We start from the raw sequence: 6,022 nt of genomic DNA on the forward strand, positions 1-6,022 counted from the left end.
AGTACATTGCCAATATACTATTACAGAATTGTACAAATTGTCAATACATTCAAAATTTGCAGACAACATGCTTATGAAAATTAGTACAATGAAACAATAGGTACACTTTAGAGGAAATGTGAAAAATATTGAACCAAGGACAGAGTATTGTTTTAATTTAATATCACAGTATTCCAGTATTATTGCAAACATACTGACATTTCTCCTTCCTAAGAACAGTGAGGATCAACGGCAGAACATTCCCATTCACTGCACTTTACAGAAACCTACAAAAAAGAACACTTGTATTTTAAAGAGTACAGAAAAATGGCAAAGAAAAAAGTCTGACTTACAATTTTAAGACGTAGCGGACTCGCTATGCATGTGACATCATCAGAACTGATGATGATTGGGACCGGATGCCTGGGGTGGGAAAACATTTCTAGGTTACTTCTTTACCTGTTTATGTTAGAAGTAGAAAAAATAGTCAGCAATATGATAGAATCAGTTGATGTTGAGGCATCAACTATGAAGCTGTTTTCAGTGAGGTCTTAAGGGAGACAATCTACCATCAAATCTTTCCATCCATGATCTGAACACGTTGATCCCTGCAGGGTGGTGAGGGGGGCCGGTGGGGCCCAGCTCCAGCTGTCACCAGACGAGAGGCGGGGTTCACCCTGGACAGGTCACCAGTCCATCGCAGGCACTGAAAGCTAACAATGAATAAAACGTATGAAAGAGAAATGATAAATTAACAAGGAGAATAAATGATGTCCAATTATTTTAAAATCAAATCATGTTTATTAATTGCAGTGATTTATAATTGCTGACGTCAGAGACTCAGAACCTGGTTTTAGAGGAAGAATTGAGCTGAATCAGGAAAACTGAAGTATATTTTGAGGTTGTCAGTAACATTCCTCTGTGGGATCCAAAAGTCAAGATTCTGAGAGTAGCGTTGTTGTCTTGTAATAGGAAGGGCGTAGGTTCGATTCCATCTTCCTCTTGCCACATGTCAACGTGCTTTGGCACCACTGTTTGTATATGTTGGACCTCCCAGCTGTGGTGTTTATCTGTATATGGCAGCCTGAGTCTGTTGAATGTGTAGGTCACTCATAGCACAAAGGCTTCAGCCTGGATGTATTATTGAGTTTTAAATATATAACAAGTTTTCAGACTCTACACTGGTTTCCAAAATAGAAACTCTCCAGCTTTTATTTAGCAGCTGAACCAAAATCTGCAAAATAAAAATCCAACTGTTTTGTCAGTTGATCCGAATCTCCGAGCGCAGAGTGTCCTTGCTTTAAATTCACTTAAATGGATCCATGATTAGCTGTAACAATAGATATTTGAGAAATATTTATTTTAGAGGTAAAAACAATACAGTAGGGTTTTTTTTTAAATAAATGTTAATAAAATATTGTCACACGGACATCCAGGTTGTTGAATTGTTCTTAAAAGTATGTATGTGTATATATGTTGTAACAGATAGTAGACTAAAGTAAATTAAGAATTTTCTAAATTAAGTATGACGCAGATTGTTTATGGATTAAATCTTATGCATCCTGGAAACAAATCGCCAGAGAAGCCAGGATGAAATTAAAGGGTTTTTGCTCTCAGGAAAATCTGGATGAAATAAATCAGCAGATCCAAAACAGTCTTGATAAAGTGAAACAGAATTATGAGTTTCTTCAACGTAATTCTTTAAATACTCCAGATATTGTGCAGAAACTAGATGCCTGTACTATACTAACAAATGAGATTTATGATCTTGTGTGTAAGCGTTTAGAAGGGGGTATTGTTGAAGAAAAATTTAATCAATAAGTTGAAAAGGAAAGAGTGCGAGAAGTCTTAAATAGAGACGAATATCAGTCTGTTTTTGGAGAAATCTCTACTGAATGTTCTTCATGTACATGTGGTTCATCAATTACCAGCTCCAAAGTTTCTCAAGGGCGTGTAATGGCAGAAGCTGATCTTGCGGCTAAAAAGGTACAAGTTAAATCCATGTTGGAGATTGAAGCTCAACATGCGAGAGTCAGTAAGCTTGAATGTGACTGGAAGTGTCATGAGTCCCAGATTATGGCAGAAATGAAGCAGAAGGAAGCTGAAGTGCTACAGCAGCTTGATGAGGAGAAGAGCAAGTTAAAGGTAATGCAAACAGATATGGAAGTTAAAATGGCTGCAGCTCGGCTTGATGTTTATAGCAGACTTGAAGATGGGGTAGAAGGGGAAAATCTTGATTTTAAGCCTGAGGTTAAATCAGTGCAAATTTTAAAACACCCAAGAAAGTCAGCTGCAAGGGCTGCATCAATTCTACCACCTCAAGCTCTGAGATTCCTGCAGTAAACTTGGCTGAAGCCTTAACGAGCTCATTGAGTTTAAGTCGCCTTCCTGTTCCTGAACCTGCCATATTCTTAGGTGACCCTTTGAAATTTGTGGACTTTAAGATATAATTTACCACTTTAATTGATTCAAAATCCATCTCTGTTGGGGAAAAAATGTTGTATTTGAAAGGTTATCTCTCTGGAGAAGCCCGAAAGGCTGTGGAAGGTTTCTTTTACAGAAGCTCTGAGGATGCATATGAGGGGGCTTGGTCAGTTGTACAGGACAGATATGGAAACCCATTTAGGGATAAACTTATGTCATGGCCAAAGATTGCACCAAATGATCCATTATCTCTCAGAGATTTTGCTGACTTTTTGAAAAGTTGTGAAGAGGCTATGCCTCAAGTAAAAGGACTGTCCATCTTAAATGATTGTGAAGAAAATCATAAGATGTTGAAGAAATGACCAGACTGGGTTGTACGTAAATGGAGTAGAGTTGTTGTTGAAGTGCTTGAAGTGTGTGGAGAATATCCATCTTTTGAATGTTTTTCTAGATTTATACAAAAGGAAGCACGTATAGCATGTAATCCTATTGCTTCTCCATTTTTGTTAAAGTCTAAAACTTCTTCAAATGATCTTTCCAGGAAAGCTAAGACTTTTAATACCAGTACGGAGTTCAAGAAACAAGAAACTGGTCATGTTCTGAAATCTAAACTGCCTTGCTTGGTTTGTACAGACATATCACACAGTGTTGCTAAATGTCCCAAATTTGCAGTTAAATCAATGGAAGACAAAAGATCATTTATATATCAGAACCATCTTTGTTTTGGATGTTTAAGGAAAGGCCATTTATTGAAAGACTGTAAAGCGCGGCATGTTTGTGGAGAGTGTAGACGACATCATCCTACTTGTTTACACAAGGACAGAGTGAGATGTCAGGATGTTGGTCAGCAGTTTTCAATCTCTCCAGAAGAAACAGCTCAGGTTTCTCACAGTGTTTTATCTCATGCACTCACCCGAAACATTTCTGCCACATCAAGTATTATTCCAGTTTTTCTGTCCTCTGTGAAGGATCCTGGGAAAGAAATACTTACTTATGCACTCCTTGATACTCAGAGTGACTCCTCCTTTGTTTTAGAAGATCCGTTGCATTTTGTTTGGCCAATCACGATTTTTAACGTCTATAGACACAATTTAGAAAATGGGCAATTTTTGCAGTATTTCTGAAATATAATTAGATTTCAAAGACCAACATCACATTACTGTTGTGCAAAAGACCTTACAACTGCATCTACTATTTATTTATTTATTTTATTTACCTCTGTGCTTTTACTCTAAAGTGAAAGAAAATTTGTTCTTAAGTGAACAATTGTTCACTTAATTTATTACTACAGGTACTTCAACTGCAAAGGCCAGATCTGTTATCTATTTTGGGTTTACCAGAGAAGATACCAGAAAATAATTCACAAAGTAAAATAATAAATACAAGGACTTTTTTATGATATTGAATTTTATTCTTTTAAAGAGCTTCATTTTCCTTTTTGTAGTTTTTTTAATGTAATGCCACTCTCGGTGAAGGCATTATGTCCTTTTTGTAGCCAACAACTTTTATTACTCTAACTTGATAAAAAATACAGTTCAAACATTTAATTTCCAAAATGTCTACGGTGTGCTCTGAGAAAAGATTTCAACAATAACTGAAGGAGGGAAAAAAATAAACTTTTAAATCTGGAGTGTTTTAACATTTCACAGAAACAAGAAAGATTCAGGCTTTAAGAGCTAAAATCTTAAAACCTTGAACAGTCAAAGAAAACAGCCAGGTTAGCTTAATTTGCTGACAGGAAATAAGAAAACCTAAAATGTTTTAAGAAATGAACTTGTTTTCTGGACCAATTGGAGGTTCTAGAGGAAGAATTCTGAGAAATCAGTGTTTTAAAAATTTATATATATATTTCTCCGACTTTGTATTGCTTTTTGAGGCTCTAAAAACCCCCGTGTCGATACGGTCAACCAGTTTAATCATTGGGTAATTAACCATTCAGGTAGCAAGGGACCAATTGCTCAAACAGATGTTGCCTGGCATCTAGAGGGATGACTTAACAGCCAAAGAGGTCCTTATCTTCTGCTGAGTCATGAATAATTCATGTGTTGTGTGTGTGTGTGGTTTTTTTTTTCTTCCAGTGTAAGTTGATCATTCTCCATTTGATGAGACCTGAAACTTTTTCACCTCACCCCGCATGAGGACATAAAATGGAAGTCTGTATTTAGTTTGTACTCAACTTAGCGAAGGGGCTAGTTGCTCACAAAGGCTACACTCTATCTGGTCCGCACAACTAAAGGGCACCAGCACAAATCGGTGTGTTGCAAAATCAGCAGGAAAATGTCCAGAGTATGCAAAGCAGTGCTCAACCTCAGGGTCCGGGGAGAGGAGGAGGAACCACATGGAGAAGAAGCAATTTCCAACTGAAGAGATTTCATATCAACATCTGATCATGAGCTATTCAAGCTGGTCAAACCGTCACGTCACTTTATGCCCAAGAATCAGCGATCTGTACAGCTCAGCAAACCATCAATCACTTGGCAAAATATTAGAAAAAGCTGTATACTGTACCTTCATATTTAGGGTGATATGAAGGAGTATTTTCTAAGGTGGAAGAATGAGATGCTTCTCAGGCACCACATACTGTATGCTGTCCTGCAATATTACGATAAATCTGCCCTGCATAACATTTAAAAAAACAAAACAACTCAGAAATATAAAGGTCAAACTCATCATTTTGAGCTTATTGTAACCTTAGGAAGAGATGGAGCTTCAAATGTTGGAGAAGAAAAGGGAAACGGCAGAAAATGACTTGTCTTGTTAGCTTTTTTTTTTGTCTATCATATTGTACATGTTCAAAAAGTAAATAGGACAATTTCAAGGTGATTTACAGAACATTGGGTCATGTAACACTGTCGTTTGAAAAATGGATTTTCTGCGTCATTCATGTTTTAAGATATTCCTGTACACAGATATTCTGTACTGTTTTTGGTAGATCGGGTTTGCATACATCAGTCATCTGATGTATCATTGTGTGTGTATATATATACAATATATACAGTTATTATTTTTTAAAACCTTAAAAAAAACTGTTCATCTGGACTGAAATGGGTTCAGATCCAAACTGATGAAACTTGAATTATGGAAGATGCAGTTATTTTTGGCCTGTTGGATAAACTTTTGCTGCTCATACATGATGCATATTTCAGTGATAACTTAGAAAGTATTGTTGGTCCATGAAGACCTGTAAAACTCACCAATCATGCCTTTAACCCACTTTTCAGATTTAGCAGGGTTCTATTGTCCTACCATATGTCTGGATTCAAATTTCTTTCTGTCTTTTTTGTTAATTTGTGAAGCAGTGTACAGAAAATGTCTGACCTGTTACTTTCTAAACCTTTAATTCAGTTCATTATTCCAAGTTGGGAAGCGTTTGGCAGCTCAGAGACGGCCGTCGTTTATCTCAGTCTTTCCAAATGTCCCAATTCAAAGGTGCCTCAATTCAAGCTTGAAGTACCTGGAGACCAATCAGAATTGCCTGACATTTTTCCATACTAAACAGAGCAGACTGGTTGATAATGTTTTCCAGTTGAAAATGAAGTGAAATCCACATGGCTTGATTTCTCCCATTAAAAGAGTTTTTTTTTTCTTGTGCTTTATAAAACTTCTGCTGATTCCAGGA

The sequence above is a fragment of the Xiphophorus hellerii genome, chromosome 24 (genome assembly GCF_003331165.1).
Source record: "Xiphophorus hellerii strain 12219 chromosome 24, Xiphophorus_hellerii-4.1, whole genome shotgun sequence".
In the NCBI taxonomy this organism is placed as follows: Eukaryota; Metazoa; Chordata; class Actinopteri; order Cyprinodontiformes; family Poeciliidae; genus Xiphophorus; species Xiphophorus hellerii.